The sequence below is a fragment of the Macaca thibetana genome, chromosome 8 (assembly GCF_024542745.1).
Source record: "Macaca thibetana thibetana isolate TM-01 chromosome 8, ASM2454274v1, whole genome shotgun sequence".
In the NCBI taxonomy this organism is placed as follows: domain Eukaryota; kingdom Metazoa; phylum Chordata; class Mammalia; order Primates; family Cercopithecidae; genus Macaca; species Macaca thibetana.
In genome coordinates, this window is record NC_065585.1 from 134,325,477 (window position 1) to 134,337,180 (window position 11,704).

Genomic DNA, 11,704 nt, shown 5'->3' on the forward strand with positions numbered 1-11,704 from the left:
TTTTTGTTCTCTGGTTATTGTTTTTTCATAATTTCCTAGTCTCATTTCAGTAAGGCAATATCTTAGCATTCAAAGTATATTAATGATAGCTTTTAAAAAAGTTTTTTTCTGTTTCTCCCATTGTTTTTTACCTTCTGTCTCTCCGTGTGTCACTTCTATCCCTTCCTCTGTTTCTCCTTCTCTACCCGTTGACCGATCCCAATGGGGCAAAGGAATCTCTGAGGAATTGCACCAGTGAGAGTGCTGTATATTTTATTCATGTTTCTTTAAAGTGAAGAAATACAAGAGAGTTTTTACAATAATAAATCTGTGAATTAAAGCCACACGGTCCTCACTTTTATGTATTTAACTGTCATATAGCTTACACCTTCACACGCAGACATTATGAACTCTCTCTTTTTTTTTTAGATGGAATATCACTCTGTCGCCCAGGCTGGAGTGCAGTGGCATGATCTCAGCTCACTGCAACTTCCGCCTCCTAGGTTCAAGCGATTCTGCTGCCTCACCCTCGTGAGTAGCTGGGATTACAGGTGTGCACCACTACGCCGACTAATTTTTGTATTTTTAGTAGAGACGGGGTTTCACCATATTACCCAGGCTGGTCTTGAACTCCTGACCTCAAGTGATCTACCCGTCTAGGCCTCCCAAAGTGTTGGGATTACAGGCATGAGCCACTGCACCCAGCCGTATGGCATTTCTTGAAAGAAATTTTTGAGCTTTTGTATGGTGGTGCTGCCTAGCTGCCAGCAGCTTGGCTCTGGCCATGGCTCTCACTGTCTCTGACTCTTTACCAGGCTTATTAATGCAATTATTTCTATTATATTAGCACATTTTCCTTCACTATGTTATCCAACTAAGTAGAAAACAAAAATAAAAGCACTGATACTAGTGATGGGAAGGATTAGGTCTCAGGAACTTAGTTCAATAGAGACAAGAAGACACAAGTGGGAGATCAGCTTGAAGCGGAAGTGAAGCTTGGCTGGCCGGTTATGTTCATCTGTGAAGGAAAATCAGAGGACAGGCACAAAATCAGAGACCAGCACAATGAGAGGACAAGCACAAAAGGACATAACCAAACATTAAGTTTAAAAGTAAGTTGTAATTGGAGCTTTTAGAGTATTGCTTTTAGTTCTTAGAGAATAGAATCCCTTTACAATATATAAATATATTGCCTAGCTTAGCACATTTGAAACGTCTCAGTGTATGTGTATGTGTGTGCACGCGCGTGCATGTGTGTGTTTAACTTAATGAATTTGGAGGGAGAACGTGGATAAGATGAGGAGATTGTCAGTCTCCTCGATGCCTGAAAGTGAGCCAGGATCAGCGTCCCACCCAGGCAGCCGCTGAGCCCATGAAAACCTGCAGAGAAAGCAGCTGCCAGTCCAGAACGTTCTTAGGATCCTCTGACACCTGTGTACGAGGCTCTGTTCCCTCCTCTTGCTTCCTGGACCATCTGCTTCCCCAAAGGATGGCTCCCAGGGCTGCTTCAGGAGGAGCCTTCTCTTGCTGAAACCACTGTCCGTAGAGGCCCCACTCCTGTGCCCAGCCCAGTGCTCCTGTTCTCCGTGTCTGCCAGGAAATCGGGGAGTGGTGAGGTCTGACCAGAATAGGCAGGCTGGCTTTTCCTACCCTGCCAGGTTCCCATGCCCTCCCTCCCCTATTTCCTCCTCTCCCAGACTTCTTGAGGCTCAGGAGAAGACAGAGGGCTCACATGCCTCTGGTGAAGTCAACGAAACGCTCACAATATTCCAACTGTGTTCCCCAAGTCACTGGAGCCCAAAGCCTGGGAGCCATCCTCACTGCCCTGGAGCCTCAGGTCTGACCTCCAGCCACCTTCTGTCAATTTTCCATCCAAAGCCCCCAAGAAATCCCCACAACTGCTGCCCTGGCTCAGGCCATCACTGCAGCTCCTCTGGGCTATTTCAACAGCCCCTGCTACTCTTTCAGCCCCAACCTGCCTCTGTCTGCTTCATTCTTCCCACTGTTGCCTAAGGGATCTTTCCAGAATGCCACTCCATCACCTCAGATCCTGATTAAAACACTTCAGGGCTTCTTCCTGTCAAGGTCCAGCCTCAGCATTCACAGCCCACCTGCCTCTCCAGCCTTACTTTCTCCTCTCCTCCCCACCAAGCCCAAGCAGAAGCCACAGGAGGCCGCTCTGCAGGTTTACCCACAGTGTCTGGAACACCCCTGCCCCTTAGGGGCGTTCACACCCTTACATGTCAGATCCGCCTTGCTGCTATTCCTCTTCGCTTTCCCCAAGAGGAATTAATTCCTCCTTCCTATGCTTCCACAACACTCAAAAAATATCTGTTCTCCCTTTAACACACCCTGTGCTGTAGTGATCACTCTCATCTCTCTTCTTTATGGTAATCTTCCCAGTGAAACACCCCCGTCCATCTCCAGCTGCAGGGCCTGGTCCAGCCTTGGCACAGAGTTGGCACTTAGTAAATATCTTTTGAATTTGTTTAATTAGACTGAAAATATGTAGCCCCTAACTATGTATGGTTTACTATAAAAACAAGTGGTTACATAACTGTTTACATAGAATCAAAATATGCTTCTAAATACCAAAACAAAGAGTTTGCTTTTTAAATAATGTATCAGCAGCAAGGTGGGGTGCCACTCAATCAATGCATGTTCACTAAACATATGCAGAACTGGAGGGACTCTCCCATAAACAGAAGACGCCCTCTATGGGACCATCTGCTAATCCACATTCCAGACACCTCAACCTTCTCAATCAGAACAGGAGACAAAATTATTGCCATGGGAAGGAGAGGGCATTAGCATCCCTTCTCTGTGTAATCCAGAAATTATGGGTAGTAGCAATAGCTATGGTTTCCTAAGTATCTTCTGCATGCCAGACACATCTAATAATTCATATGTAATCTAATATCTAATAATGACCACACACTGTGGTTACAGTAGCCTCTCCTCACTTCTTTTTTTTTTTTTTTTTTTTTTTTTTTTTTTGAGATGGAGTCTCGCTCTGTCACCCAGGCTGGAGTGCAGTGGAATGATCTTGGCTCACTGCAACTTCTACCTCCTGGGTTCAAGCAATTCTCATGCCTCAGCCTCCTAAGTAGCTGGGATTACAGGCGCCTGCCATCACGCCCAACTAATTTTTGCATTTTTAGACTTTCCATGCAAGTCAAGGCTGTCTCCCTCCCCCTTTCAGCCCTCCTATGCTCCCCATCTCTACCCCGTCAACCCCTCACTGCCAACAACTGAGGCTAATTTCATCACTCTTCTCCAGCCATTTTGCTTATCGTTGACTCCCAGCTCCTAAGAATTTCTTGGCTTCCTCCAGGTGCCCTGTTTTTAAATTAACCTGAGATTATGGCAGACCACAAGGGCTGCATCACACCAAGTTCTTCCTGTTCTCCCCAAGATCTGCCAGAGATTTCCTCTACCACCAGGTGGGGTTCAAACTAGGGTGCTCTCACTGATGAGCCAAGACTCTTAGGTATGAGGATCAAAAACCCAATTCAAGCCAACCTGAGTGGGAAAAGAGAAAAATCCCTGGTCCTAAAACTGAGCAGTCTGGGCTATAAGGACTCTGGGCAAGGCTGAAATGTCCAACACCATCATCGAGTGTTTGCTTCTTTCTCCAGACCCAGCCCTTGCTTACCTTATGCGGCTATCTTGATTCTCATAAAAGGCTCACAAACATAATAAGAAATAGGACCATGGGAGCCTCTGGGCCATGTCTTCACAGCTCAGGATCCAAAAGGAAGGCAGGCTCTTCTAGACTTCATGAGCCAGATCTTGTGGGAGGATTGTGATTGGCTCTGCTCGGGTCACCTGCCCACATCTGAACCAATCACTACAAATTGGGGTTGGGGGTATAAACAACTGGAATTGGACCAGTCTAGGTTGGATGTCATCCCTGAGGCTTCCGTGCTTAATGCCCCCAGGGGAACTGCATGAGGTTGGACTGTGCTTCCCCCAGTGAAAGCTTGTTGGCATACAAAACATGTCCCCTATGGTCATGCATGCAATGGACAACTCATGAGCACCTTCTCAGAGTAAGGCACAGTACCAGGCTTAGTGGCAGAAAACAATGATGAGTCAGACTCATCCTGGCCAAAAGGGGCTTAGACTCAGCAGGAAATTTAGACATGAACACTGATGTCTCTAGTGGGATGCAGTGGGCCCTAAAAACACAGTTTCAAAGGACATGGGAGGGAGGGATCAGAGGGGTCAACCTTGGGACCCAGTGCAGAAGAATAATCCAGTGAACTTGATGATTACATGGCTGGTGGTTTAGGGTGAGGAACCAGCCCTGTCTGCCCAAGCTGGCTGGATAGATGCATGGACATGACTTTCCAAGGTTCTTCCAGGCATCCATGATGCTGTTTGCTCTCAAGTTCAACCTCCCATCCTCCCATTCACATCCGGCCCATGACAGGGCCCTGATGCTTCCCTTCATAGGTGGTCCATCCAGTGCCACCTACTTCCTGCCTCCATCATCACAGACATTTCTGCGAATACTACCAATGCCTGAGCCCCACAAGGGACATGGGTCTTGATGCTCCTCGTGTCTAATTTGGACCTAGGCTTTGTTCTCAGGGCCTCCTAACCAAATGCTGCAGCCTTTCAGCCCTGTCCTCCTAACTGTCCTCTGCCAGCCGACAGGCACTTTGTCTGCAATCCCAGAGGTTCAGTGTCTTGGGACAGCCTCCTTCTCATCCCACCACACCCCTACCTGTGACCCAAGCAGGAAAGTGGCGCGGCTACTAGAAATCTCTATTTTAAGTTGAGATGGGGTTTCACCATGTTGGTCAAGCTGGTCTTGAACTCCAGACCTCGGGTGATCCACCTGCCTCGGCCTCCCAAAGTGCTGGGATTACAGGCATGAGCCACCATGTCCCTTGGAGGCAGGGATGTATCTGGTTAGGAAGAAAATCTCAGCCAGCTAGACTGGCCTCTGGGGTTCAGCCAGTTCATAATTTCCGTTTACGCAGTACATGTGTTTTATGACTCTGCTTTGTTGAAAATCAATTGGCCATAGGTGTATGGGTTTATGTCTGGCTTATTCTGGTTTAGTTCTGTTCCACTGGTCTATATGTTTATCCTTTTACCAGTGCCGCGGTGCTATAATGACCACAAGGTTGGAGTACATTTTAAAACGGAGAAGTGTGAATCCTCCATCTCTATTCTGCTGTGTTAATATTATTTTAGTAAATTAATACAGTTTTTATTGCAGGAGGGTCTCTGTGATTGAGGAGTTCACCCTTGCCATCCCAGGAGACAACTTGTTATAGAGCAAGGATCCTTGGGGGAGGAACCTGGAGACCAGGGTTCCAGTTCTGGCTTTACTGCTAACTCTCTAGGTGTCTTTTGCAAACCACCTCTTCTTTTTTTTTGAGACAGAGTCTCACTCTGTTGCCCAGGCTGGAGTACAGTGGTATGATCTCCGCTCACTGCAACCTCCGCCTCCTGGGTTCGAGTGATTCTCCTGCCTCAGTCTCCAGAGTAGCTGGCATTACAGGTGCGTGCCACCACACCCAGTTGACTTTTGTATTTTTAGTAGAGACGGGGTTCCACTATGTTGGCCAGGCAGGTCTTGAACCCCTGACCTCAGGTGATCCGCCCACCTCAGCCTCCCAAAATGCTAGGATTACAGATGTGAGCCACCACGCCCAGCCACGTCTTCCCTTTAGGTCTCGCTTTACTCTTCTGCAAAATGGAGCCAAGAGAGTTTCAAATTCCATTTCTGACTTGGAGTGAGACCTGAGACTTTTTAGTAAGGTCACCTTGAAACTTGGGATGCCCAGATGGAGGGCCCAGGTACCAGTAACATGGCTGTAGAGAGCTCCCCTCCCACTCCCACTGTCCCCACCTCTGTAGCTGCCCAGCTCTGCCCACTCCCTCCTGGGTCATTAACAAAAGTATTGTTTTAGCAAGAACTAAATTGGCAGAGAGAAGAGAAGTCTGGGCCAAGGAGAAATTTAGAGATTGGGTCACCTTTAGTGTCTCCTCTGATTGTCATTGAATCATGCTTGCTGTTTTCCAGCACTTGACCAATGAGTCCCAGATATTTTAGAAGGCACACATTCACTTACTCAAAGTACTTGCAGGAAGCTGCTGCGTGCTAAGCATTATGTTGGGTACTGTGGGCAGTCTAGAAACAAATGAGCTGTGTGGACCACCCTCTGGTAATCCGCTTCACGCTTGAATAATATCAGGGGGAATCGTATTATTTTGAAAGTGCCTACTTTTTTCCCCTTGACTTAGATATGGCTTTCAATATTTTGAATTGCTCCTGCATATTTAAATAGCCTTACAGGAAAACAAAGTTCTGGACACAAAAAGTCAACTCCTCCCATGACTGGATGCCCGCTTCCATACCGAGCAATGTGGTACAGTCTGCGTCACCTGGCTGGGGTAAGGATGCACTCACTGCCACGTTTATTTTCCTAACTTGATGCAATTTCCTAGACATACTTTCCTGCAGGGATATAGTCCAAATTCTAGATTGGGAGCTAGAAAGTCACTATCTCAGTAGTCAGTATCTACCTGTCCCTGGTCCTCATTTCCACTTTCATCACCTGATATATCATTTAGTAACGTTAGAGTGCGGAGGTGATGGCAGCTCGCACAGGACGGGGACTGGGGACAGATTGCATCTGGCAGGGGGACAGAGAGAAGGAGGCATTGAGAATGACTCTGAGATTTCCAGCCTGCAGCCCTGTTTGGTTGATCCTATTCAGTGGGTTCGGAAGTACCAAGGGGAGCAGGTTTGGGGTGAAGAGTGGGGCCCCACTTTGCTCAATGATGCCTGTGGACTTGTGCAACACTGCAGTCTTGAGGAATATCATGGATTCAGTTCTAGGCAAATTATGTTTGAGGCATCTTTGTGGCATCCAAATGACATCAGAAAGGAGGTGAATGGAGCACACAGGAAAGCGCAGGGCTGGAGACACGTGGATGGTGGTAGAAGCAGCAGGTCTGGATGAGCTTGCAAAGGAAGAAAGTCGAGAATGGGAAGAGAACCCGGACCTGAGCCCGGAGGAGCACCAGCTTTCAAGTATTGGAGAAAAGGCTTCCTGCAAAGAACAACTGGCCTGTGTGGTAAGGAAAACAAGGAGCAGGAGGACGCACAGAAGCAGAGGAAGAGAATGTCCCAAGCAGCGGAGGGAAGGGACAGTGTCCAATACTGCCAAGAAGACAAGATGAGGAGAGAAAATGTCTACGGGATTTAGAGACACTGAGGTCACCAGTGGCCTGAGTAAGAACTGTGTCTGCAGCGTGATGGGGGAGGCAAGGCTAGGGGAGCAAGTAAGGAGATGGGGAGAGAAAACTGGGGCAAGTCGTTTGGGAGGTCTGGCTTCCACAATCTATTCCCAGTCCTTCCCTGTCTTGGCAGACACTGTGGAACTTTAAGGAAATCTCTTCACTCTTCTGCATCCCAGTTATTCAACAAAGAATGGTGGGGAGGGGGCTGTGCGCTATCCCAAGCACACTGATTATCAATTGCAAACCCAAATCAGCGTACACAATCTGAAAACGAAAACTGGACATGCAGAGGAACAGCGGATCAAATGAGGGCTGGTGGGGCTGTTTCTCCAGGGCTTCCCTGTCTCTGAGTTGAGAGGAGGCACAGGGCACTTCAGCCTGGGGGACGGAAGGCACTGGAGCATCTCCAGGGTCCGGGGAAGTGAGCCTGCCTAAGAAGATTCTGGAGGAAGCAGAGAGTCAGAGGCTGCAGAGGGACAGAGACAGACCTGTCCCAAGAAGCCTCAGAGAGCAACCAGTGCAGGAGGAGGGGAACCTGGTCTCGCTGAAGTGTTCGTTTCAGAAACTGCAGGGAGGTGAGGGAAGCCAGGCAGGACTGCAGGCCTGCACCCAGCAGGCCTGGGGCGAAGCAGAGCTGGGCTGGGAAGGGCCGAGGAAGGCAGAGAGGAGGGGCACAGGAGTAATGACCGGAGCTGGCAGCCAGCCTCGGCTGGAGAGTGACCCCTGGGACCCAGGGTAGAAAAGAGCCGAGGGCGCCTTTAATGGCCACAGGTGTTGGAGTAGAAAATTTTCCATGAAAAGGGGGCTGTTCCACATGATTAAAGTAACCACTTGGGCCCTCTTGGCAAGCTCAGGCCCTGTTTTTTTCACACTTTGCAGCATGTCCTTCAACTCTTTTCAGAGGCTGTTCAGAGGATAAACTGCAAAAGAAATTCCTTTTCTTTTCATGCACGCTAATAAGGAAGGAGTGGGAGAGCGTGGCCCCCCAGGGCAGGCTGGGGAGGTAGGGTTTTGCTGAAGACGGTGAGGGAGGCTGGGGAAAGCCAGATGAGGTGGGGCTGGCAGAGGTGAGGTGGGGGTTGATTCAGAGACATCGCTGGGTAGCGGCTGCTCTGCAGGAAAAGTGAGCCCAGAACCAACCAAGCATGGGTGCCCTCGCACTGGGCACCCCCTGGCATCATGTCCAGGCCTAGAGAGTCCTGGAGTGAGTTGAACAGAGCAACGTGTTATGAGAAAGCTGGGGGATTTCCTCGGTAATAAGCAGATAAATCTCTATCCCTTGGGGTGGTTTGGAGGCTGTGCCAAGAGACAACCTGAGAGCAGGTGACACTCATTCCTTACTCTCTGGACAGCTGTGGGATGCCCCGCTGTTCTAGCTTTCCTTCTGCAGAATGGCGCGCTGTGAGGAGGCAACAGAGCATGCCTGGAAAGCACGTGGCATGTGGGCCACAGCAAATGATGACATTGATCATTACTGGTAATGATGACATTGATGATAATGATGACATTGATAATCATTGATAATGATGATGACATTGACAATCATTGACAATGATAATGACATTAATAGTCATTGACAATTATGATGACATTGATAATCGATGATGATGATGATATGATGATCTATCAGTCCTTATTCAGCCCAAGATCTCCAGGGTTTCCAACCATTCTCATCCCCCTTGAAACTCTAATTGCACTAAGTGTTTTTTTTATTTTTTAGTCCTGGACCAGGCATTAGACACAAGTTCCTTCCTCTTCACCATGGAAGGTCCATTTAGTCACCAGAAATGCATGTGGAAAGGTTCCCAATTCCACGGAGGCTAAGTAGGCAGAGCACTTTTTGGCTGTTGCATTTGTGACATCATGGTTACTGAGCAAAAGCTGACCATAGCCTTTTTCTGCTCACCTAGCTTCCTACAGATTACCCTCTGCCCTGCTGGCTGCCCCTCACCACCATGGGAAGACCCTGGGGCCGTTGCCCAGGCTGCCCACTGACCTAGGTCTCTCTCCCCTCACCCCACCACTCCTTCCCAGGGTTTTCCAGGCCCTGCTAGCGGACATGAGGGTGCCTGGCCTCGACCTAGGTGGTCTTCCCTGACTGTCTCAGGTCTCACTGACCCTCTATCCCTTTGAACAAGACTCTCCAGGCAGCTGTTTTACAAGGTGTGCTCTACGGATCACCTACATCAGACTCCCTTGAAGACTTTGTTGGAAAAGTGGATTCCTGAGCTCCTCTCCTGTTCTGAATTAGAATCCCTGGGAAGGGTCAAGGAATCTGCAATTGCAGTAATTTCTACATGGGCACTTTAATAGATACCCTGTTGTCTGTCTGTACCACATAGTCAGATAGTAGTCATCTGCCATCCCTCATCATCTGTGCCAGTAGGCAGGATTGAGAACATCACAGCACCTGTTGTAGTGTTTTGTGCACAGCAGGGCTCAATAAGTGATTGCTATTCGCTAGCTAGCTATATAGATAGATATGGATGGATGGATGGATGGATGGATGGGTGGATGGATGGATGGATGATTGATGGATGGAAGGATGGATAGATGGATGAATAGGTGGATGGATAGATGATGGATGATGGATGGATGGATAAACGGATGGATAGATAGATGGATGGAGGACGATGGATGGATGGATGGATGGATGGATGGATGGATGGATGGATGGATAAATTGGATGGATAGATGGATGAGTGGGTGAATAAATGAATGGATAGATAGATGATTGATTGATAGATAGATAGATAGATAGATAGATAGATAGATAGATAGATAGAACCTTGTTACAGTAGTGTTGGTCACAGTTCTTCTGATATCTTGTGGAACTGAAGTGTGAGATGTAGAGAAAGTTCTCATAAGAGACCAGGGCCTGGATCTACAAAGCTGCTGGAAGCAAAGGTAGGAGAAATGTTACACTTGGACTCTGTAACTTAGCAGGATGGGGTTCAAGTCTGCCTCCTACTGGCTGTGTGTGTTTTAGCGAATTGCTTAATTTCTCTAAGCCCAATTCTCCCCATGTATAAAAAAGGATCTTAACAGTACCTACCTCTTAGGAAGGCAGTGAGGGTTGGTTTAGATGATATATGAAGCGAAAGTATCTGCAAGCTGGGCTATGAGTTTCTGGTCTCAGCTCCTCTGTGCATCTCTGCCTCCTCCTTCTGTCTTGCGATCTGATTCCCACTGCTCCTCACTGCAGACAGCCCATAGCTGGTTGCGTCTTGTCAGAGGCAAACACCCAGAGATGGAGATGTGTCTCTCTCAGTTCTAAGCCCAAGTCTCCAGAGAAGAGAATCTGGAGGGCCTTCCGGGGTCCATCCCAACCCAAATCATCTGTAGTCAAGAACAAGGAGCCAGTGGTGCAGACACAGATGCAGTTCCATCGCTTGGGCCCCACCAAGGAGAGAAGCAGTTCTCAGAGGCTAGAGTGGAGGATGGAGACAGGCTGGGCCCACACCCCCATGTACCTGCTGTGACTCCCCAGAAATAAACATTTCCCCAGTCCTGACTCCACGGCTGCCTTTTATCTCCCAGAGCCTCCCCTCCACATCTTACTGGGATTGAGGTCCCCGGCCTCAGAGCTGCCTGCCTCTACCCCTGGATCTGTGTCCTGTTCCCACAAGCCCACCCCTCACCAATATTATCCTTCCAAAGTTACTAGTGTGCCCCCAACTGGGGACGATCCCAAAATTGAAGTCCTACCCTCAAGGTGCTTACAATCTAGTTGGCAATACCAAACCAACACACAGGAACAGAATGAAGAAGTGTCCGGTGCTAAACCATAATCCAGGGCTCCGGGGCAGTAGGGATGCAGGGAAGGGGGCGTCCCCCGGAGGCTGGTAAGGGAAAGCTTCCCGGGGGAGGGAGATTAGGGAAGGAGCTATGGAAGTTGAGAAGAGCATTCTAGTCGGGCACTGGAGGAACGGAGAAGGCCTGGCTGATAAGCTGCCCTGGTGGGAATGATTGCAGGAAGGAATAGGAGAGACAGCAGCTGCTGCCATCATGGAGGGCCTAGCTGGCTAAGCACAGGCCTTCAGACTGCATGCTGGAGGTCGCGTGAGCCTGGCCTCCCTCCTGCCCCACTGAGGCAAGCTGGCCAGGTCTCCCAGAGGTCCCAGGGATGCTCATTGATTAGCTTGTGAAAGGCCACTTGGCTAGCTGGTTGCCGAGAGACGGCCCCAGAGGCCAGGGCTGGGATTAGTGAGTGGCCCTGTTTGCTCTTCTTGCTGGGTGGAAAGAGGACTTTGGTCCCAGCTTATCAAACTGCCCGGGTTTGAAAGCCCAGGAATGCAGCCTTGGGCAAATGTGCAGGTTCACAGGACACCCATTAATCAAACAGCTCCGTTCCCTCCACCCCTAATAACCTGACCCCCACTTCACACACACACACTCCTATCGCACTCACGTGGTCTTTCGGAGGTCCCAGAAAAGAGCGGGTCCACCATGCCTCAAG

General features: G+C 49.0%; 1 long non-coding RNA gene across 1 annotated transcript; it reads right to left on the reverse strand.

Moving 5' to 3' along the window:
• Positions 1–479: 479 nt before the first annotated feature.
• LOC126961126 (uncharacterized) lies at positions 480–10,779 on the reverse strand. The gene is made up of 3 exons (XR_007728194.1): positions 10,301–10,779; positions 1,411–1,569; positions 480–997 (listed from the first exon to the last, which is right to left on the reverse strand). It is a non-coding gene; the product is annotated as an uncharacterized LOC126961126 (long non-coding RNA).
• Between the last annotated feature and the right edge of the window lie 925 nt (positions 10,780–11,704).